The sequence below is a fragment of the Callospermophilus lateralis genome, unplaced genomic scaffold (assembly GCF_048772815.1).
Source record: "Callospermophilus lateralis isolate mCalLat2 unplaced genomic scaffold, mCalLat2.hap1 Scaffold_113, whole genome shotgun sequence".
NCBI classification, from domain to species: Eukaryota; Metazoa; Chordata; class Mammalia; order Rodentia; family Sciuridae; genus Callospermophilus; species Callospermophilus lateralis.
In genome coordinates, this window is record NW_027511570.1 from 4319574 (window position 1) to 4344602 (window position 25029).

At 42.9% G+C, this 25029-nt stretch overlaps 1 pseudogene; it reads right to left on the bottom strand.

Moving 5' to 3' along the window:
- The window catches only part of LOC143386142 (inactive serine protease PAMR1-like), a 54958-nt pseudogene extending 45237 nt beyond the window's left edge, over window positions 1–9721 (bottom strand).
- Window positions 9722–25029: the final 15308 nt, after the last annotated feature.

Genomic DNA, 25029 nt, shown 5'->3' on the forward strand with positions numbered 1-25029 from the left:
CTATTACCAAGGTAACCTTTAGTATAGGCAAGGCTACTACTTAAGCCCAGGTCTGTGTCATTCAGATCTTGGGCTCTGATGGATGTTCTACATACACACCCAGAGCATCTGGCAGAGGAAGACTAGGGTTAAATCTTACAGCTAACCTACCTGGAAGATAGTCTACCAACTCCAAAATCAAGTTTCCTAAAACCACCTAAAATGCCTTCTAAGTTTTAAACCTGCACCTGAGATTAAATAGCACTTTGGTTTGGGGTTTTTTGTTTTGTTTTGTTTTGTTTTTTCAGAATTTCACTTTTTTAAATTAATTTTTTATGTTTTTATTTGTGCACAATAATTATGCAAAATAGTGGGGTTCATTGTGACATTCACATATGGTAGTCCTTAGCCTCCCTTGGAAGTCTCAATTCTGGTGTATGGACTGAGAGACCAGCACTTCAAAAGTTACTCATATTCTGGAATTCCCAAATACACCCTGACATTCTGACTAAGCCCTTTTCTTCTGACTGTGATTGAATTTTTCAGCCACAGACGGCATACTTCAACCTTTGCCCTAGACACTTGAAACACATAGTATTCTACTATAGGTGGGATCAGGCAAAGAATATCAATCCCACTCCAACCAGCATCTCTATAAACTGGCAATATAAGTCCTGGAAGTACAACTACTCAAAAGGTAAGACCATCCTAACTGCTTCTAATTCAAATAGGTAGCACAAAAAACAGGCTCAATGGAAGCAATGTGCACATTGTTCCAGATACAGACTCTTAGATGGACGTTCAGCAAAGGGCACCATCGAGGGAATTTTGGACAGAGAGAGAGGCTAGATTTCCAATCTATTTTCAAAGAATTATTGAAACTCAGAGGGAACTCTAATAAATATTAAGTAATTATTTGAGATGAAGTAGCTTCCAGAAAGAATCCCTTTATTAGGACAAATATTATACTGGCAATTTGTTGGTAGATTCCAGGAATTTAGACTTTGATTCAAAAAATTTACCAATGGAGAGACATATAGCCATCCCTCTCCTCGGTCTATACTCAAAGGACTTAAAAACATCATACTACAGGGACACAGCCACATCAGTGTTTATAGCAGCACAATTCACAATAGCTAAAGTGAGAAACCAACCTAGATGCCCTTCAGTAGATGAATGGATTTAAAAAAAAATGGCATATACACACAATGGAATATTACTCAGCGATAAAAGAGAATAAATTCATGGCATTTGCAGGTAAATAGATGGCATTGGAGAAAATAATGCTAAGTGAAGTTAGCCAGTCTCAAAAAACTAAATGCCAAATGTTCTCTCCGATATAAGGAGGCTGATTCATGATGGGGTAGGGAGGGGGAGCGTGGGAGGAATAGGCAAACTCTAGATAGGGCAGAGGGGTTGGAGGGGAAGGGAGCGGGCAGGGGGTTGGCAAGGGTTGTAGAATGTGATGGACATCATTATCCAAAGTACATGTATAAAGACACAAATTGGTGTGAACATAGTTCATATACAACCAGAGAAATGAAAATTTGTGTTGTATATGTGTAATAAAAGTTGTAATGCATTCCACTGCCATTTATTTTTAAAAGGTCAACTTAACTTAAAAAAATAAAATAAAATGCATTACATCCAGACAAAATAGTGCATGCCTGTAATCCAAGTGGCTTGGGAGGCTGAAGTAGGAGGATCACAAGTTCAAAGCCAGCCTCAGCAAAAGCCAGGTTCTAAGCAACTCAGTAAGCTCTTGACTCTAAATAAAATACAAAATATGGCTGGATGTGGCTCAGAGTTTGAGAGCCCATGAGTTTGATCTCTATACCCCCCCAAAAAAAATGCATTACAGATAATTTTTTTTTTTTTTTTTGGTACCAGGGATTGAACGCAAGGGCACTGAGCCACATCTCCAGCCCTTTGAGACAGGGTCTCCCTAGTTTCTGAGGGCCTTGCATAGGTGCTGAGGCTGGCTTTGAACACACAATCTTCCAGCCTCAGCCTCCCAAGCCATTGGGATTACAGGCGTGCACCACCGCACCCAGCAAAAACAACATTTTTGAAGGCTTATTCACATTTGCTGGCCATTGCCACCACCACTGCCTCTGGAAGGGACATGGGTCATGCTGTGTGTGGATGGCCTGAGCTTCATCCAGGAGAGAGGAGAGCTTAAAGGGCAGATAGAAACCTCCCGGGGTCAACAATCCGGAATGAAAAGATGTCCACAACCCAGCAGATGGAAACATAGCTTTGCTTTATAGTCTTGCCTAGAAAGCCCGCTGGCCCCACACCTTCCAAAACTCAGATTCCAACAAGATGAACTTTAGTCCCTTGTACAGTGAAACTGTAAAACCTTGTGCATTAGTGACAGAGCTGGTTCCGGGTCTACTTACGCATGCAGTCTCCTCCATACCAGCCGGCTCTGCATTCTGCACAGAAGCCCTTCACATAGAAGTCGTCCAGGGTGCCCCCCCCACGAGCCATTCCGGCAGCTCTTGCAGTTTTCAAAAGTGGTACAACGTGAAACATTTCCAAGAAGATTCTCAGACTCCATGCTTGCAGGTTCTGATGGTCCGCATGAGAGATACACCTGCTCAGAGACTGGCTCTAGTGGGGCATTGGGACATAGAAAGGTAGCAAAGTCCTTAGGAAAAGCTGGAAAATGCCAGGTTTATCAGGATTTAACTAGAGAGTTTAGGAGTGATCCCAACCGTCTTCCCAGTTAGTGGCTGATGTTTAAGGTAACATGAAATCGCTTAGAGTAAAAGAGAATCAATCAATATAGTGTTATTTTTCACCCTTGTATAAATACTTCACGTTTACTGTGAAATATTTAGAAAATTATGACAAATAAAAAGAATTCAATAATAATAATAATAATAATAATAATAATAATAAAACCCTTAAAATTCTAATATCTAGCCAGGTGCAATGGCACATGCCTATAATCCCAACAACTCAGGAGGCTGAGGCAGGAGGATCACAAGTTCAAGGCTAACCTCAGCAATTTAGTGTGACTCAGGAAGCTGGGCATGGTGGCAGCACATGTTTATAATCCCAGCTGCTCCAGAAGCTGAGGCAGGAGGATGGCGAGTTCAAAGCCTCTAAATAAAAGTCTCTAAATAAAATATTTTTTAAAAGGACTGGAGATGTTGCTCAGGGGTTAAACACCCCTGGGTTCAATACTCAGTCCAAAAAAATAAAAATAAAAATTACTAAGAGAGCTGAGGGATATAGCTTAGCAGTAAAGTGCCTCTTGGTTTAATCCCAGCAACACATAAACACACACACACACACACACACACACACACACACACACACCACGCATGCACACACACACACACACACACAAACAAATATCCCATGACCTAGAGAATTCTACCGCTAATACTTTCTCTGCCTGCATACACATACATCATTTTAAATGCTACACTTGTAACTACATACTGTCCATTCTCTTTTTATAACTCCCTTTTAATTGAATAACAGATAGTAAATGTCTTCTTGTGCCATTAGACACTCTTTCTTCTATCTTTCTATACCCAGAGTTTGCCCCCAGAAACACCCCAAGGCCTGACATAATTCTCACCCTCAAAAGTGCCAGGCAGCCCCACCAGCAAGCCACAGCACAGGGGCTGAGCAATTCCCAGGCATAAATCTTTTAAAATTATGGCCTGTTGAGTGGCTAGGGATAATGAGGAAAGGTATAAATAATTCCTACCCATTTATCAAAAACAGAGCTAATTTCTGAGTCTTCCATTGTCCAGCTTGGGGTTCTGGAGCCAATTCTTTAAGGTTCTCAGGCCTTAGAGCCCTCATCTGTCAAACTGGGATTAAAACTGGATCTGCCTCTTAGAATTGTTTAAAAGTAAATGAGCACAGGTAAAGCACCTGGCATACAGTAAGAATTCCCAAGGTGAGACCGTTACTATTCTGCTTCCCCGTGACCCCACCTGGCTTATCCCTGTGATGGCCAATGTCAAGCTTAATTTTCACTTCCTGTGACTCGTCTTTCTATAACAGAGTCAAATCAAGATCATATCTTGCTCAATATTGTATCCTCAGCACCTAATACAGTGCTGGCACCTAGCAAGTGCTCAATGAATATTACTTGAGTGGCTGAGTGAACAAATGAATGCCTCATGAACTGTTCCCGGTAGCCAGCATGTCTTTCAGCATCTGTGAGTTTCTTTGCTGTCAACTGAAATCAGGTTTTTATTGACCTGTAATGTGTGTGTGTGTGTGTGTGTGTGTGTGTGTGTGTGTGGGTGGGTGTATGTGTGTATGTAAGTGTGTGTGTGTGTTCCACAGAAGAGACTTGTAGCCCTCTTTCCACACTATACTGAGTTTCCTTTCCCTTCTTCTGGAGAAGACGAATTGCTAATATGATTCATCAAATTCCAGTAAGTCATAAGGCACATGACGGAGTCCCATGGGTACCACTGTGCCTTCCAAAAGCCAACCCCCCCCTCACGTGACAAGCTCCTCTTTAAATCCCTATTCACCATGCTACAGAGGAGGTAAATGGACTCAGAACCTCCCTCCTCAGTGGCTCTGCCAAGACTATTTCTTGGCACAGCAAGTCAGGGTCCTTAAGATACAAGCCACAAAAACCAGTCTAGTGATTAACATAAACAAGGCCATGATCAAAGACAGGAGGGAGCACACAGATTGCCACAGGACCCGCTGCAGGCTGCCCAGCCTAGAACCACATCGGCCCACTGAGGACCATGGTGCTGCTAGATGCTGCTGGATGTCACAATGCCAACCCTAACATTGGTGTCCCTCAACCTTTATGGTCCTGCACCACCACCAGCAGCAGAGAGATGCTCACTGTCTACCATAATTGTAGAAATGCCAACTAAAGCCACACTGGATTTCGTGTTCCACCTATGAGACTGGCAAAAGTCCAAAACGACACATTTTGTTGTAAAGCTTTGAAAAAAAGAAAAAAAAACAGCACCCTCACACAATGCTGGAGTAAAGGCCAAATGTACAGAAAACTATTTGGCAAAGGCCGGAAAATGACATATGCACTCCCAAGGGACCCACTGACCCCTCTGCTAGCAATGTACCTCCAAGATACACTTACAAAATACTAACTGATGTGTGCCAAGTGTATTCACTGCCCATACAGTGACCATCCCTAATCTGAAAACTGAGGTCCAAACTGCACTAAAATCCAAAATGTTTTATGCTTTGACATGGCACCACAAGCAGAAAATTCCACATCTGACCTCCTGTGACAGGCAGCAGCCAAAATGCGGGCATACTGAAAATATTTTGTAACATTACCTTCAGGCTGGGTAAAGGGTGTATACAAAACATAAATGAATTTCATGTTCAAATTTAAATCATGTTCAAGATATCTCATCATGTAGACCCAAGCATTACAAAATCAAAACAAATCGAAAATACTTCTGGTCCCAAGGGTTTTGGAGAAGGGATATACAACTTATAATAACAAAAGTTTAGGAACAACCCAAAAGTTCATAAATGATGGTCACCCATACAATGCAGTCATAGCAACTGTGAAAAAAAAAGAAAAAGAAAGAAAGAAAGAAAAGAAAAGTGAAGATGGCTTTATATTGATATGGAGTAATCTCTAGCTTTTCATGAGAAAAGGAAGATAGCATTGTTTATGGTAAAATATCTTTTGTGTGAAATGGGGAAAGATATATATATATACACACACACACACACACACACACACACACAGTATATATATATATATACACACACACACAAATACACACACAAACACACACACACAATATATATATATATATGTTTTTTCAAACATGGAAAACAGTAAGCCACTCTATACATCAAATAGGTGGTGATACTAGAGATTGAATCCAGGACAGCCAGGACAGCTTCATGCATGCTAGACTAAGGCTCTACCACTGAGCTACACCCTGAGCCCCTTTTTTATTTTATGGGACAGGGTCTTGCTAAGTTGTCCAGGCTGGCTTCAAACTTGTGATTGTCTTTTTTCTGCCTCCCAAGTAGCTGGGATTACAGGCACGCCCCACCACGCCTAGCTACCTCAATTGATTTTGATTGGGAGGGCATCTAGAGATTGAACCCAGGGCCTCGCACATGCTAGGCAAGCACCACCAAGCATAAATCCCAAATCCAACATAGATTTTTAAATGTAGTATTTTTACGGCACATACTTCATGGGACATAGTCTAAGGTCAATAGTAACCATAAAGAAATCATAACTTCATTCGGTGATCCTATTGTTAGTATTAATAGTGCTATTGTTAACTTTGCATAATTCTATTGTCATAAGATAAAGCCAATAAGTAATTAGGTTAGTATCAATAAGAAATAAGACTTAAGATGTGAAAAAAATTAAAGACATTAATAATCTTGAATATCACATATTTACTAGTTTTAGGTGGACACAATATCTTTATTTTATTTTATTTTTATTTTTATGTGGCACTGAGGATCAAACTCAGTGCTTCACGTGTACTGGATAAACCCTCTGCCACTGAACCACAACTCCAGCCCCTCACATAGATCCATTTTTTAAAAAACAGATTTGTCTGGGCTGGGGTCCTGGCTCAGTGGTAACGTGCTTGCCTAGCATGCGTGACACACTGGGTTCGATTCTCAGCACCACACACAGATAAATTAAAAAAAAAAAGGTCCATCAACAACTAAAAAATATAAAAAAAAAAACCGATTTGTTAGCTCCATCCACTGGGGGGAAAAAAAACACCTATTAACAATGACAATCCAATTATCAGAAACACTCCTGAGGTTCCAGACTGTGGTCTCGGGTCAAAGTTCCTTGAAGAAATGACTAATTCCAGACCTGGGCAGAAAATGTACAAGTCTGCAATGCCTTGTCTTGGGAGAATCAAAGAAGCCCACAAGTGTGGTTATGTCAGAAGCATACAGAAGGACATGAGGGAGCGCCCAGTGTCCTAAGACTGGAGGTGCCTGGGTTAAAATGGATACTGAATGACAATGATTCAATTGCACATATAAATAAAAATGGAGAATTTCTTAATGACACACAGAGAATCCCCTTTCATCAATGGTGACTGCCGAGGACATTCACACTTACTCTTCTATAATTTAGTTTTAAAAGACAGCCTTTCTTCTTCATCTTGCCTTTCCTTTCAGGGTAACCAAATGGTTAATTTGGATAGTCTTTCATTGGTTAGAACCAGTGATCAGTCCCAGCCTCAAGGTTGCAGATTTGGGTGCCTCCTACCTGATGGGTCAGGAGCCCTGCTGCACCATCTATGCGGTTCTCTTGCCTATCAGACGGCTGACCTCAGGTCATCTTGTAACAGCAGAGTCCATGCTAGTGGTCAGCCAATAGTAACCACAAGGCTTTTGAAAATTGTTCAAAGACCCCCATATCACTGCCAAGGACAACTAGTAGAGAGACCCAGGCTTTACTCTCAAAATTTTCAAGAAAATTGGAAGGCTTTACTCAACCATTTCCCTACAAACCACACTCACCCATCAGGAAATTGGGGCAGTGGATTTCTTTTCTGGAAACAAATATACAAAAGTTATGGTGAAGTCACTCCTAATTTAAAGCCCAGCATGACTCTCTTCCAAGGAGAAAGGACTCAGAAGGATCATTTGCAGACTTGAGCCCCATTTTCTTTCTTCTTCCATGGTTTTGCATAAAACGAAGTCCCTGGCAGAAATGGGCATCATTCTCTGTTTTTGAAAGAAGTGGAAATGCAGAAATAAGAGAAATTCCCAAAGCCCCCCCCCCTTTTTTTTGTATCCTTGTATTCGTCAGCCTTTGGAAAGCTCATTTGAAAATCTCAATGTCCAAGTCGAGGTGTGGCTCAGTGGTGGAGCGCTTGCGCAGCATGCATGAGGCACTGGGTTCCATCCCCAGCACCACATAAAAATAAAAATAAATAAAGGTATTGTGTCCATCTACAACTAAAATTTAAAAAAAAAAATAGAAAAGAAAATCTCAAGGTCCTTCTTCTGACCTGGCCTAAACAGGAAAAGGTGAAACTGCAGGAGGTGTCAGAAGCATAAGGCAGCAATACTTCCTTGCTTTTCAAGCATCAGGAAAATGCACAATGAGGTTTCCAATCACATCAGAAACACTATACACTATACGTTCAGTCCACCTTGGCCCCTACCCAGCTGAGAACTACAATGCAGTGATCAAATCTACAATCATTAAAAAGAACACCACACAGCCATAAAGAAAACTAAAATTATGGCATTTGCCAATAAATGAATGGAACTGGAGACGGTCATGCTAACTAAAATAAGCCAATCCCCCCAAAAAACCAAAGACCAAATGTTCTCTCTGATACTGCGGATCCTAACAGCCAATAAGAAGAGCGGGGAATAGAAGTTCCTTGGAATAAAAATTCAAGGGGAATGAAGCGAAGGGAGGGGAACGGTATAGGAAAGACGGCAGAATGAATCCGAGGTCACTTTTCTATGTTCACGTATGAATACACGACCAGTGAAACTCCACATCACGTACTGCCACAAGAATGGGAAGTCGTACTCCATGTACAGATATGTCAAAGTACACTCTACTGTCGTGTACATCTAAATAGAACAAACAAACAAAAAGAACATATCAGTCCCCTCTATGGTGGGGGCAGGAGAGTGGTGGTACAAAAGTCAGGTTCAGCTTTATGTAAAGGCAAAAAATGGGCGGGGGGGGGCATACACAAGGGCCTGGGAAGGTCCCATCCCACCCAAAGACACTCTCTTGTGACTGGACCACCTCCCAGCTGTCCCACTCAGAGCTAAGACCGTCCTCCTTGACTTCTGCTCTTTCCTTCCCCTCTCTCCTTCTCTACCCAGCCAACCCAGGATGTAGTCAGCTCACTTCCTCATGACCCAAATCCCTCCGCCTCTCTCTACCCATTGGACTTTTACCTTTATTAAGGTCCTCTTATTTCTCTCCTACCTCAAGTCATATCCCACCTCTTCTCTTAGAGATCTCCAATGCTGGTCAGGAGCATGGTGTAAGCCTATAATCCCAGCAACTCAGGAGGCTGAGTCAGGAGGATCATGAGTTTGAGGCCAATCTCAACAACTTAGTGAGTACCCATCTTAGAATTTTTAAAATGTTCCCTTCTCTTCTTATTATTATTTGGGCCATGTAATTCAGTGGTAAAGCACCCCAGGTTCAATCCCTGGTTACCTCCCCCCAACACACACAAACCTCCAAAGCTAGCAAAATGTCTTCAGGATTTAGCCTAAAATTCATAGCATGGCTTACAAAACCCTTCTGGATCTGGCCCCCCATTTTTCCTTCAGATTGCATTCTCCTCTTGTTATCTGTCTCTCTCCCTCTCTCCACATCTCTCATCACACACCGTTTCTCCTGGCTGACCAAGCTAATTGCAATTCCTGAAACCTCATGCTTGCTCTTGCGTTCACAGATGCACAACGTTAACACTGAGAAGAGTACGAACACCTCTACTCCCTTGCCTGTAGTGAGAACGGGCTGACTGGTGTCCTTTTTAATAATCCTGGTACCACCGAGGGCCGAGGGCTGCCTGCAGGACCCCGAAGGCCGCCTGGGCTCGTGGCTGGGCGCTCACCTGGGTGGATGAGGCAGGAGTCACATTCGTTCTCCGCGTTCCTGCAGCAGGGGGTGGTGTAGCCCACGACCTCCTTCAGGGCACACGCACTCGATCTGGTCATATTCGCAGCATTCGCGACACATGATATTCCACTCGGCTCCAGGGCAGGCTTCGTTGATGACCGTGTATTCTGAAATGGAAAAACAACTCGCGACAGTGGGTCCAGGCAGGAAGGGACAGACGTGGGAACACTCGGCTGTCAGGAGGCCACCGTGTCCTGTGTTCAAGAAGACCGTGGCATTCTTCCTGGGCCAGAGTCTCGGAAGTGAGACCACCTGCCCCAGGGGTCTTCAGAGCCATGCACTCAACACAGAGGAAACTTGCTATAACTGCTAATCAACTATTTTGATAGAATGGGGGCGAACAGGGTACTGGGGATTTTACTCAGGGAGACTCAAACACTGAGCCGCATCCCCATCCCTTTTTTGTATTTTATTCAAAGACAGAGTCTCACTGAGTTGCTAAAGCTGGCTTTGAACTTGTGATCCTCCTGCCTCAGCCTCCCCATCTGCGGGGATTATAGGTGTGGGCCACTATGCCTGGTTATTTTTATAGAATTTTTATTTCAAAAAATCATGTTCAGCAATATATAATCTAAATATATTGACAGTAGAACATGCATGCAATTTGCAAAAACATACACATTTCTTAGGTGTCTGTGTTCATTTTATTTATTTATCTATTTTCCAGTGCTGGGGATGGAACCCAGGGCCTCATGCATGCTGGGCAAGCTCTCTACCCACTGAGCTACACCTCGTTTCTATTTTTGTTGGAGTATTTTTATAGTTGCGTAGATTGTGCACTGAACAACTCCAGGGGAAATCATTCAACTGCAGAACTATAGGATGCAGCGCAGTCATGGTGCCATCATAAAAATTTCGGAGACTACTTTGTAGATGAGGCCGTTCAAGTGCAAGGCTGATGGCCAAGTATAGACTATGTTATTGCTTCCAAACTTGGCTCTTCCATTTTGCAGCATGCCAAGTTTATAGTATCTTCAAAGCTAAAACCAACAGAAAAGACAAAAGTACCTTAATTAGTATGTTTGGGAGAATTTCAATGTTTTACAAGGGTGAACTCATTAACCCAACTTCATTCAATTCCCTGAGTACAACTGAGCATTCTTCCCGTGAGAAAGCAATGTTCTCTTTGGGGTAGGATCTTTTTTCCTTTCTTGTTTTTTTATTTTCTTTTTTGATATTTATATACCTTAAGTAAAAAAGAAAACCATCTGGAAAAATCTTTCAGAGGAATCAGTTGGAGGTTGTGCAGAGGAAGTCAGACAAAAACCTTCTAGCTTTGATTTGCTTTGTTCCCCACTCTCCATTTCTAAAAAAATCCTCACACAAAGATGATGATTAAAGCAGAAAGGGGTCAGATATTTGGGGAAGATAGTGAATGTGGGCAAGGTCCTGTGAAGCCTTCCACAGAAGGATCAGGCAGAGATCCCTGAGATGCTTCACAGGCCCATAAAAACAAATCCTAGTGTCTGTGGGGACCTCTAAACCCTTGACTCCATAGTTTAGTTTTCTATTTCCCTCCCCTAAACTTGGAATTCTGACCCAAGGTTGATCACTCCTAAGTCTGCCAAGTGCAACCGCTTAAGGAACTATCACCATCTATCCTAAGACTCGGGTCATAAGAAGATTCTAATAGCATGAAAAGGAACCACCCAGATGATGGACAGTTTCTTAAATTGGATGAATGTAGTTTTATGAAAAATTTAATTTCTTTCATCATTTTGGACAAATATCATTGAACCAGCAATGACCCTCACCCTGGCTTTAGATTGGCACAGGTCACCACAGCCTGGTCACTGTTGAGATTTTGCTTCCCTCTCCATTCCATGAGCAACCTCAGAGAGTCCCCTGTAGTCACAAGGGACTTACTAGCTGAGCTTACAGGCTTCGTTACCTGCCAAAGTGGATGACCTCGAAAATCTAGCAAGAACTGAATATTTAAAAGAGAGAAAAACAGAATAAAAGCACAGATGTGAGTTCCCACGAGTCTAGATGTGTCAATGGGTTTTTGGAAATGACACAGAAAGCAAGAACAACAACAAAAAATTACATAAATTCAACTTCATCAAAATTAAAACCCCTTTAGCATCAAAGACATTACTGAGAAAGTGAAAAGACAGACAACAGAATGAGAGAAAATATTTGCAGATCATTTATATGATAAGTTTAGCATTCAGAACATTGCAAAAAACAACTCTTACAACTCAGCCACAAAGAGACCAATTTAAAAATGGACAAGTGGCTGGAACAGAGATACAAGGGGTAACAGCCCAGAAGAAGATGTTCAAACTTAACAGGTCATTTAGGAAATGCAAATCAGTGCCACAATGAGATAATACTTACTGTGATGGCTATAATCCAAAAAAAATTTTTTTAAGTGTTGGAAAAGACATAGAGATACTAAAACTCTCCTATATTGCTGATAGAAATGTCAATGATCCGATTGCTGCGGAAAACAATGTAGTGGTTCCATTAAAAGTTAGATCACTACATGATCCAGCAATTCTACTGCAAGATATTTATCTAAAACAGTGAAAACAGGGACTCAAATATACTAGCATGCTGATATTTATTCACAACAGTCAAAAGGTAAAAACAACCCAAGGGTTCACCAAGAAACAAATGGAGAAACAAAATAAGGTATGTGTTGCTGATGGACTATTATTCGGCCACAAAAAGGGAATGCAGTATGTACACACTGCAACACAGAAGGACCTTGAAACCATTCAGCCAAGTGAAAGAAGCCACACACAAAAGTCCAAATATTGTTCGATTCTATTTATATGAAATATTTATAATAAGCAAATTCAAAGAGACAAAATATATTAGAGGGATATTAGATTGGGGGGCTAGAAGGAAGGGGAGAATTATTGCTTAATAAAGAGTTTCTATTTGGGGTGATGGAAACATTTTGGAAATAGGTGTGATGTTTGTACAACAGAGTGAATATAATTAATGCTACTGAATTACACACTTAAAATGGATAAGGTGGCACTGTGTGTGTGTGTGTGTGTGTGTGTGTGTGTGTTTGGAGAGATGGCTCCCTCCCCTCTGCTCCATCCTTCTCTTGGCCACTGTTTCCCACTTTCTATCAGCTTCTCAACCCACCAAGCTTTTGCCTGCCCGAGGCAAAAGCATTTGCTTAGCCACAGCCTCTGTCCCAGCTGTTGGGCCCTCTGCATAAATGATACCTGTTCAGAGAGACCCTCCCTGGCCTTCTCTTCTGAATGCACACCACACAACCCCGACCCATGGTCTCTGTTATAACATCCTATTCACTGTCTTGTCGCCTTATCATAACAGACCATCATTTTCTGTGTTCCATTTATTAGAAGTACATTTGTGGAAAGGGCACGTTGGCCATTTGGCTTCAGCTGTACAAATTTCAGGGAATTTCAATATGGTGCTAAGGGCCAGTTCCAGAAACTAAGACGGAGAGAAACAACAACAGCTGTAAAAGTTATGGAATGTTTTCTGAAATGTATGCTAAAGCACTTTAATGTTTCAGTACAGAAAGTACTTTGTATTCTTTGTGCAATTTCATCTTCAAAATGATCCAATGAGGTTGGTAATACATTTTCTTCCCCATTAAAAGCATTCACTCCGACCCCTTCACTTTACCAGTGAGGAAAAGAGCTAAGTAGAAAAGAGCTGGCCTTTTTTTTTTTTTTTTTTTTAATGGAGGCAACGAGAAATGCCAATCTTTTTGAGGGAATTAATTCTGAGGGGGAAAAAAAGTGGTCCCCAGAATTACCAGGGATATGGGGAGGTGAATAAGCTTGCTCTTTGCAGGGAAGAGGCTAGACCAGCCTGCAGTTCTGCCAGCCACAGGAGCAGAGCAAACTTGCCTTGCTTTCCACATTTATAAACAGCCTTACAGACTGAAAAACAGCATACTACAGGGACACAGCCACATCAATGCTTATAGCAGCACAATTCACAATAGCTAAACTGTGGGACCAACCTATATGCCCTTCAGTAGAGTAATGGATAAAGAAAATGTGGCATATATACACAATGGAATGTTACTCAGCCATAAAAGAGAATAATATCATGGCATTTTCAGGTAAATGGTTGAAGTTGGAGAAGATAATGCTAAGTGAAGTTAGCCAATCACAAAAAAAAAACAACTGCTGAATGTTCTCTCTGATATAAGGAGGCTGATTCATAGTGGGGTAGGTTCGGGGAGCATGGGAGAAATAGACAAACTTGAGATAGGGCAGAGGGGTGGGAGAGGAAAAGAAGGGGTATGGGGTGAAATGATAGTGGAATGTGATGGACATCATTATCCAAAGTACATGTATGAAGACATGAATTGGTGTGAACATACTCTATATACAAGCAGATATAAAAAATTGTGCTGTATATGTGCAACAAGAATTGCAATGCATTCTGCTGTCATGTATTTAAAAAATAAAATCAATTAAAAATTAAAAATAAAACAGCCTCACAAAATCTGCCGGTGAGCCTTCTACTGTCAGGGCTTCCAGTAATAAGAGCATAAATGAAACACAAAAGCCCATGAACCTCACCCTGGGATAAACTGAGGCACTGAGCCATGGAGCACATGCTGTGATCATGTAGCAAAATCAAGCTTACGGAGGGAGTGCTGGGTGCCGCATGATCGACTCCTTGCCAACCTCTCCATTGGATAAAATATGTATTTCTTCTTTATCAAACACTCTAAGACCTCACTCGCAGAGCCATTTTAGGTTTGTAACAAAATTAAGTGGAAGGCAGAGAGACTTCCAATATATGCTCTGTCCCCATCCATGGGCAACCTCCTCTGTTACCAACAGCCCCCTCCACAGTGCTGTGGTTGTTACCATTGATGAACCTGGAGCCACACAGGGTTTTCACCCCAAGGTCACAGATATTAGGGTTCAACCCCAGAGGTGCACATTCTGTGGGATTGGACACCAGTATGTGGCATGTGTCCACCGTTACAGTATCACACAGAATACATTCACTGCCTTAGAAATCCTCTGCGTTCTGCCTGTGCCTCTTACCCAACCAAAGCAATGCACTTTTGAGGAGGAGGAGGAGGAGGAGGTGAAGAAAGAATAAAAAAAAGAGTTTTTTGTGAAAGCTTTGGAAAACGAAAAAAAGCATAAATAAAGAAATAAAAAGTATTCACAAAAATAGCATTTTGGCATCTAACCTCAAGTCTTCTGTTTCCAGTGGACATAATATTTATCTGTGCGTATCAATGGATGTGTCAACCCAGAGTCTCCCAGCCTCTCAAAATTGGTAACATGTTTTGTTTTAGAAATTGGGCTTTTCTTTCCCCTTCACTTTTATCATAGGTTATTTTCTCTTGAATTGGAAAGGTTTTCAAAAGTCTTTTTTTTTTTTTTGCAGAGAGGGGTGGGTACCAGGGATTGAACTCAGGGGCACTCAGCCACTGAGCCACATCCCCAGCCCTATTTTGTATTTTATTTAGAAACAGGGTCTCACGGAGTTGCTTAGCACCTAACTTTTGCTGAGGCTGGCTTTGAACTTCTGATCCTCCTGTCTCAGCCTCCCGAGCCACTGGGATTTCAGGTGAGCACTATTGTGCCGGCAAAAGTCAGTCATTCTAAATTGCTACATAATTACCCTGTACATGTGAGGGCTTCCCTAAACTCCCCTCTCCCACTTTTTTTTTAAAATCAGGGTAAGCAAATAATCGAGAGCATTTGGGGCACCATAAGCTTCTTCACCCAAGCCCTGACTTCCATGCTCAGGAGCAGCCATCCTGATATCTCTCTATCCAGAATGGGGAATCTAGTTACATCAGTCCAGTCCTGGTTCTTCCAGAATTCACTTTGAAAAAAATGTAAATCACTTAACCTCTTAGCCCAGTCTTATCAATGAGAATACCAAGTCAAGGAGACATGTCAAGGAGACATGCCAACGAATGGGCACGGGTTTCATGAACTTGATGAATGTACTTTGCTGTCACTGTCATTATTTTGCACACAGTTGAATTGCCCAGGGGACATGCAGACAGTTCATTTCAAGGCTTTCTGGCCCTGGTCTGTTTCAACTGTTCAGAGGATGCAGGGACAGTGCCTCCAACAGGGGGCTCACCGAGGCAGGGGCAGGAGTTGCCTCTGTGCCCCTTAGCATGGTTTCCAAGCCCAAGATCTTCAATATTATATATTAAGAAATATACTGCCACAATGGCCAGTAATGTCCAGCTGGAAGACTCGGGATTCTCTATGAGAACAAGGGGCAGCCTCTTCCATACCTGATCGGAATATCCCTTGCCAGAGCAAAGGCCCAAGTCAAGACCACCCCTGAGGGTGGCAAGGAAGGGCACTTGTATCATGTACCAGATCCTCTTCCTTGATGTTAGACTCTGCTTTTGAATCCACCCAAAATTCCACAGACCTCCCACTTAACCTCATTTAATTAGAATTTCTACTGAGGGATTTTTTTCTTTTTTAAACTATCTTGCATTTTATAAGTTTTCTGAGACCAGAGGGAGAGGAAAAAAGAAGCAAGAATCAGAGGGATATATAATTAGGCAGCTGGAGCTCCTCACTCATCCCTGCTCCCCCCACCCCTCCTCCTGAGCCGTCTGAACTCACTGTATTGATGTCCAACAGCACACAGCGGTCCTCACTGCTGGAGGGTCTCACCACCAGCTCGAAGGACTGATGAACACACAAAGCCCAGGACACACTCAAAAAGACTTGAGTCAGAGGTGATGGCATGCTTACTGGGGGCCCATCCTCCATCCTCCCCAATGAGACTTTGAGAGCCATCCTGTCACCAAGAGACCCTCAGCCCCAGCCTGGCTGGTTCTCACCCCTGGGTGATCTCAGTCTTGCCAATTATTATTTTAGCAAAATAATGACAACTAGAAAGCAAAGACCTTGTCACCCCACTTTAGACACCAGGACTGTCATTGGATTCCTTAAATATCTGGTGTTAAACATCCTGTACAAAGAGGATGGTGAGGGGAACAGAAATAGATTTGTGACTTCCTTTCTCCTTCCTCCTTTACCAAGCACACTGCGCGGGGTGACTCTGCGTCACGCGCCTCTGCTCCCTGATCCCACCTCCGTCTCCAAGGGCCGTCTCTGAGTCCTAACCGTATTGGTGTCCAGCTCATTGGATCCTCACAACCAGTTGGAAGTGGGTTATTATTTTCTTCATTTAATTAATGAGGAAACAGAGTAAAACAAATAAATTCAGGTCACACAGCTTTCAGGTAAAAGAAGAAAGATCAGAACCCAGCTCTTACTGGGGCAAAAGCCTTGTTCTTACCAATGCAAGGAAGGGCACTTGTATCATGTACCAGAGTTCACACTTCCAACTTGTAAGAAGAAAGTGGCACCCATGAAATAAAAATATTTGAGCATCAGATTCCCTGAATTTGAACCCTGGCTCCAGCAGTGACCATGTGACTTTGGATGAGCCACTGAATTTCTTTGTCTCGGTTTTCTCCTCTGGGAAATGTGGGCACTGATGGTACTCCTCTAGAGTTGCACTTCTCCATGGAACACAAGAGCTTACAATAATCCGATAGTATAGGGACAATACCTGCCTCTATTTTATAGATGAGGAAACTGAGGTACAGAGAGGTAAGAAATATGCCCAAGACTGCACAGGTAGTAAAGTGTAGAGACAGGATTCAAATTGAGGCCATCTGTTTCCACAATCAGAGCATTAACCATCATCCTGGCCTTGTTCTCAGAGATATCATTGGTAATTCTAATTGGCAACTAACATCCATAAACACCCTGGGAGCTTGCTCTGAGCTGGCACCCAGCCAAGTGTTTCCCATACGTTCCAACGTGGTGGTGGTGGTGGTGGTGTCGTTTTAATTCACAATGGCATTAGGAATGTGCATTCTGTAGTTGAAGAAACTGAGGCACAGAAAGATCAAGTATCTTGATTGATTTGCGCAGTAAGGGGTAGAGCTGACACTGTGTGCATCAGAAGCCCATGTTCTCTAGATCACCATCTGCATGGAAACCACCTGAGATGCTTGTTAATGAGCCTATTCCCTTAGAATCCCTGCAGCTGGAGGCAAAGTCTCTGCCTTCTGAGCAAGCATCCTCCTTTGAGGAGCACAGTCCTGTCCTGCAGCTTAAGCCAGCCGCCCTCCAGGCCCTGGGAAGCTGGGCTTTGCATTGGTTCTCCCTTCCCACTTAATAACTCGCTGCCTTCTTGGTGGCTATGAAAGGTACTCTGACCTTCTAGGCTCTACTCTGGACCCACATTGGAATTCGTCCCTCTCTGATGCTTCCAGAGAACCATAGACAAGACACCTTGACATGGTATTTCCCCAAAGCCTCAAGAGGAAGGAGACACAGTGATGAGATCATTGCTGCTGCTGCATTTGAAGATGACAATAACCATAAAGGTCTTTGGAGGAAAGACTCCTATTTGTCAGGCATTATTTTCAGCAGAGACCATTATTCTCAACAGATTTTTTTTTCTTTTAAATCACATCTTTGGCTAAGATGCAGATGGCTAAAAAAAAAATTGGATGAGCAATAATGTGTTCTCAGTGGCCCACACATCCAGAGAATTTTCAGAGAGGCTGTTTGTGTTTCTATGGTGAAATTCTGGGTTCTTCCCATTTGTTCTTTGGGGTTCTAATTTCTTTTCTTTAATCCATCCTATCTTAGTCTGTTTACTGTTGCTATAACAAAATACCTGAGACCAGGTAATTTATAAAGAATGGATACTTATTGAGCTCCTGGTTCTAGAGGCTGGGAAGTTCAAGAGCAAGATTTTGGCATCTGCTCAGTATCTGGGCCTTCTTGCTGCATGACATGGTGGAGGGCATCACGAGGCAGGACAGAATAAGAGTGCCAAAGAGAACTCACCTTTAAAACAAAGCTGCTCTCTCCATAACCCATCAATCTATTAATCCATGAATAGATCAATACATTCATGAGGGCAGAGCCAATCACCTTCCAAAGTCCCACTGCCACCTGACTGTGCATGTGGGGGTTAAGTTTCCAACACATAAAATTGGGGGAAGGGGGCTCAAACCTTAGCACTTCCTCTTCTGACACCATTTAATAGGACATACCTCACCTCCTGCTGCTTCTCTTCAGAAATAGACACACAACATCAGTAGCCAAGGGGAACAAAACTCAAACTCTATTGTCATGGAGGAGCCCCCAGTTGCTATTTTCTTTGACAGCTGTGGCACTGAAAATCCTTGAAGAACAGCTGTTTGTGAGTTATTTCACATATGAGAACATGAACTTAATAGATCTTATTTTTACCAGCACTAGCTGCTGAAAAAGTAATTGAATAATGCATCTCCACGTACGTGACAAGAGAACCCAGCAAACATTGCACCAAACAAAGAATGGTTACACTAAAAATAAGACCACTCTTAACATTAAACACCCAACCTAGATGTTCTCAGGCCCAGGCAGTCTGCAGATCATCCCACATGTTCCCAGTCTTCCACACTCAAATGTCCTCTGAGTCAGAGTACATCAGGTCTTCACTGGGGCCTGAGTCTACCAGGGACAACTTCTGCCAAGAGCTTCCAGAGTTTGCACTGCTTTCACATCCAGATTCTGCCAAGCAGAAACCAGATTCTCCTTCTCCTGAAGGCAGCTGGCCACAACAGATGTCAAGAGTGAAGGAATGCTCAGCAAGGGCTATTCACTCGCAATGGTATGTGCGTTAGGTCCCTAAACCCTGGACTGGTGGCATCTTAGGTCAGGCAAGTCTTCCCCACTATTACCTCCCCCAGCTCTGCAGGCTAGGTCAGGATGAAGGGGAACTTCCTTTCACAGAGATTTCTGCTGGCTCCACCCTTGAAGCACAAGTGCACCATCATTAACAACATCTCCTCTGCAGACTTTTAAGGGGGCCTCAGTGTTCAGGCGGCAACTTCACTGTCCCAGAACCACCTCCACTGTCCCACAGGAGACTGCAAAAGCCTGCCAGCGGCCCCATCTCAAACACAGCAGGTGGAAAGCATTTCCTCTAAGGCTGGAAGGCAGATGAATGATGTAACCAAGGGAAGGGAGCAAGCCTTGAGGGATAAACACAAGGTGAATATTGAGGGTTGTTGATAGGATGGGATCCTAGACTGATGAAGTAAGCCTCAAGATCAAGTCCATTCTCCTATGGATGAAACTCCTGGTACTGCTGCTGCTCAAATTCCTCGTGAAATGTGCTCGTAGGAAAAAACAGAAGAAGGAAGGAGAGTAGGAGACTTTAATTTCCTGAATACTCCCTTTCTATCAAGCTAAGTATTTTAAATGAATTGCCTCATTTAGTGCCTTCAATAAACCTGTGATGTAAACACGAATCGACTCAGCCTCCAGATTGGAATGTGATAAGGCTACATTAGAGAGGTCAATCAATTTGCCTCCGAGAAAACTCTCCATAAAAGACAGGTAGGATTCAAACCCTGGCCAGTCCCAGTACTCTATACCCTGTGCACACACACATTCATACATCTGCACAATATGTACACGTTCACATCTGCACCTGTATTCTCCTGCACATGTAAACACAATTACATCCATACCAAGAGATCACATCCAAGACAGATCCCACACATAGGGAAAGTAGGGCTGAATCTTTGCAGAGAAGATCTTAGGTTCCCATATTCTACGTAGTCAGAACGTCCTTCATAGAAACTGCTGGTTTTATTCCTCACCCACAGTCACTGTACTCATTCTATCTGAAATAAGACTGGGCAGAGAGACAAGGCAGGCCAAATGTGATGGCCAAGAGAGAAACTGTGATGCATGACAATGGAATGATATAAGTAAAGGCAGGAAGAAAGTGGGCCCCAGAGAGAGCAAACAGGGGCTCACTAAACACCTTTTTTTTGGCAGCACTAGGAATTGAACCCAGGGCCTCATGCATGCTAGACAAGCAGACTGCCACGGAGCTGCATCCCCAGCCCTCGACTTAAACTCATGCACACCTCTATGAGATACAGACCATTTCTAGGTTGGGCAAATCAGGGTCATGGTGACTGAGATACACCAGAACTGACAGAATAAATAACAAGAGATTAGAGTCAAGCCTCTGTGTGTAGGGGGAGGGGGCTAATTGGTGATAAAGGGACCTTGGACTCAGTGTCCCCAGAGATTAGAAGGAGGATCAAATATTCTCATTTTTGAAGGGAGGATACATCTAAGTGGAAGTCAATACACAGCTCTTGCCTTAGAATGGCCATGTCACCATGAGCACACTTTATCAGTCACAACTTCATCTGCCCAATGGTCCCAGGCCAATCGTGTTACTTTAGGCAACTTGAATACAGGAAATGAGTCTTCTCTTTTTTCTTTTAAGAGAGAGTGAGAGAGAGAGAGAGAAGAGAGAGAGAGAGAGAGAGAGAGAGAGAGAGAGAGAGAGAGAGAGAATTTTAACATTTTAACATTTATTTCTTAGTTTTTGGCTGACACAACATCTTTGTTTGTTTGTGATGCTGAGGATCGAACCCGGGACGCACGCATGCCAGGCCAGCTCGCTACCGCTTGAGCCACATCCCCAGCCCCGAAAAGAGTCTTCTCAATGACACATGCAGGTCAATGCTGGCAAGGACTTGCACACGCACAGCAACAGGGATAAGCCATCGATTCTAGGGTCTTTCCAACATATTAGCGCATACTGAATGACAAGGACAGCAGACTTCCGGGCCATCTCTTAGCAAACATCTGAAGAGAAGCTCATGTTTTACAGATTCCCAAATGCCCTTCTTACCCAGTCCTGTGTCTTTGTGAGGTATTCTTCAATGCTTTAAGAGAAAGAGACCAGAGTTTGTAAAACCTTGTTCCATGGAGCACTAATTCCATTGGATAGTACAGTCTTATGTCAAAAAAAAAAAAAAAGAAAGAAAAGAAAAGAAAAAAGAAAGAAAGAAAAGAAAAAGAAAGACTCTGTGATCAAATATCTTTGTAAAATGCGAATTACAGCTTTCTTTGTTGCAGAGCTTTGCAGATCTATATATGCTTTGTGTATAGTCAATCTCCACATCTCCCAGACTTATTTCATCATTATATCCTGTTTTCTGTTTGTTTTTGATTAAAATCTCCCAGGATTAGCAATCCCCAAGGCCCACTTTGGGAGGGAGATGCCAGGCTGGGCCTTAAATTCTCTCAATTGATTGCAAGCGCTTAAGGAAAAGGACTTTGTCTTCTTTTCACCAAGGCAGTGCAGTCCCTGGAAACAAGCTGAGCACCTGACAGGTGCTTGGTAAATACTGCTGCATAGATACCTGGACATGGACTTGGGCGGCATGTGAAGCCAAGATGAAGGCTACCTGTGGCGAAGACTGAGACGTGTGAGCATCCTCTCTTGCTGTGGCTTTTCAGTCTCAAGTGTGCAGAGTGAGTAGACCTTGGGGTTCATTATTGCTGGATTTTTTTTTTTTTTTTAGAGAGAGAGAGATTTTTTTTTATATTTATATTTTTAGTTTTCGGTGGAGATAACATCTTTATTTTATTTTTATGTGGTGCTGAGGATTGAACCCAGTGCCCTGTGCATGCCAGGTGAGCGCGTTACCGCTTGAGCCATATCCCCAGCCCCTGGATATTTTTTTTTACTGCAGTTTGTAGCAAATTTCCACAAGGACTCAGGACCTACCCACTCTGTCCTACCACTGGATTTCCCAGGAGCCAGGCTTGCCATAAAGGAGGCTGAACACCATTTGGAAGCAAGCAGTTCACCCCCTAGTGGCAGAAAAACAGACCAAGCCTTTTGATCACCAGCAGTGTCTTTCCTTCTGAGGGCATCCAGGTGAGCCAGGAGCATCCAGGTGAGCAACGAGCAAGTTGGGAAACACGGGAGCAGATGTTTCCAACTAAAAGTTCAGCTCAGAAAACTTATCCTAAGTCACTTCAGGTGTTCTCCACCATCGCTGTCAACTCCTGAGGAGCGATCCCACGATGCTGGGGCTTATTGATAACTTTCAATGGAATCCTTTCAAGTACATGCAAGGGGAACTGGGTTTGAAAACATTTGACAGTTTAGTTTGTCAGAGTCCCCAAACAATTCATTTGATCTGAAGTAAATGCAGCCAACATCCCCCGCACACACGCACACACCCCACCATTCAGAGTTTTGGTGCTAAAATGGCTGGGATTTATTTTAAACCAAATGTGATTTCAGCTTATGAGGAAAATTGCAATCTCCCCATGAGCTCAACTTGGCAGTATGTGTTCCTCACTGTGTTCTAACAGCAGCAGTCCTGATTTTCCAATCACCAAACCAACTGACCAGACTGCTACTTACCCAGATGCAGGCTGCCAAACCACTAACTCAATACTGAGACAGCCAGAACCTCAGAGTGGCGGTGATCACAACTTCAAGCCTGCAGGAGCTGAGGCATTGAGCCAACTCCAGAAACCAAAAGGTGGCAAAAAGAGGCATCTTCACTCACCACTCATCCAAGGGTGGCACTGATCTTACCTACTTGATATAAGACCCAGGTCATTGGTATCTGCAGATAGTAGGTCCTCATTCAAGGTTGAAATGAATTGGTTAAAACCCATCCTAATACTAATGAAGGGAGATCGAGTCTGTTCTCTGCAATATCCATCAATATGCCAAAAAAAGAAGGAAGGGGATAGTTTTCTCTTATTCATTCCGGACCTGTTCCCCACAATCCCATGGCTTAAAAGTGCACACATTGATGAACTTGACAGAACAAATCCATAAAGGAGCAGTGATACGTAGTGTCATGGCCAGACTTTAAATATGTCTCATCCTTAATTCTGTTTCTATGTGAATGGACGCATGACTTGAATTATAAAATTTGACCATGGAACAAAGAACTTTCCATGTCCAGAGTTTAATCAGAGTGAGATGCATGATACTGGACAGTTATCCCAGAAACTGGTTGGATTTGGGGTCTGCTTAGCATCTTGGTTTCCTCAAGCAAATGTCTCCTGTTAAGATCCATATGGCCCCACCATGGCTACTGTTTCTTTTCCTTCTGAGCATCAACCAGCACCCTCCCCCCCATAATGGCACACATAACCTTACCTAGGCCAATCTGAGCACCTGGAAAGTCCAAGGGATAATCAAACTTCTCTACCTACACTGGGGTCATATTTAGCCAAAATACAGCCAGCATATCTGCCACAATTGGTCCAGCCACTTACTGTAGCAATATTGTGCAGGGTGTCAGGACATGTCTTATGGAGTCGGGCTGCCTAGACTTAAAACACAAACATCTGACATGTGACCTGATAAGTACTGAACCTTTACCTAAGTTCTCTTGTGTGTGACCTGGAGCTCATGATAACAGTACTTACCTCCTGGATCTGTTGTAAGGATCAAGTAAATGCATGTAAGGCATATAGATGAATGCTTGGCACTTATCACAAACTCCATCAACTAACTATCTGTGTGACCAGTCTTGGGATTAGATCATTAAGGTGTGCTTCCACCCTTGGAATTTCTATCATGGATGTGAAGAATTTGATGTGCGACTCCTACCTACGTCCCTCTCAACCCACACGGGCACTGAGTCTGTGCCACACAGGTAATTGTAACATAAAAACAAATATAAGAAATAAACCTGGGGAGAAGGCAGAAAGTATCAGTTCCTCAGAGAGTGTACCATCTCCAGCCAACTCTTAATCCCCTGCCTTCTTTGAGTCATTTTGTTCACAGTTATGAAACCTGATCTGTCCTGCATTTTTTTTACTTCTTTCTCTCCATTCTAAATGTATGGTTTTGGCCTACATCTTGTGAAGGCTGACAAACAGTTTTCCTTAAACATAGACCAGGCTTGGAATCTGGTAGCATTCAATGTTCCAGCTGGCTTCTGGGTCCTCTGCCCTGGAATTCAGGAACTGGAAAGTATAAACACAGTATTTCTCTCCTCTTTAAATTAAAATGAGGAGGGAAGGGCTTGTGACTTTCAAACATCCCTATGGTGTGGGTGACAGTTCCATTGCTCACCCCTCTCCCTTAGAGGACAAGGGAGGTGCACACCTTCCCTCATTTATCATGGAAATGACAATTTCCCCAATGTGCACAGGCCTCAAATCAACTGCCATTTCTAGAGTTGGGATCAGGGGAGAAGTGTTCTACTGTATCAGGATTGTTCACCCTCATTGAGGCAGGTGGAAATCATTTTCTAACTCAAGGCCAATCATTAGGTCTCTCAGACATTATTATCTCAGCCAGTTCTAACTCCTCAGTGCAACTTAGATGTAGGGAAGATTAAATCAAACCCACAGTCTGTGCCAGTGACATTCCAAAGACCTCCCCAGGACTTCTGGCTATTTCCAAAGGACTTACATGCTCAAAGTCACCTTTGCTTCTGGGCTTCCATGTCCAAAAGTGCTTGACTCACAGTTTATGAAGCCCAGTTATAGCACCAGCTTTGTCCTCAGTTTCCACCAAAAGGTCACACTGGTGGTCATTCATGAGAATAAAGCATTGAATAGGAGGTCACAGAGAGAGCTGAG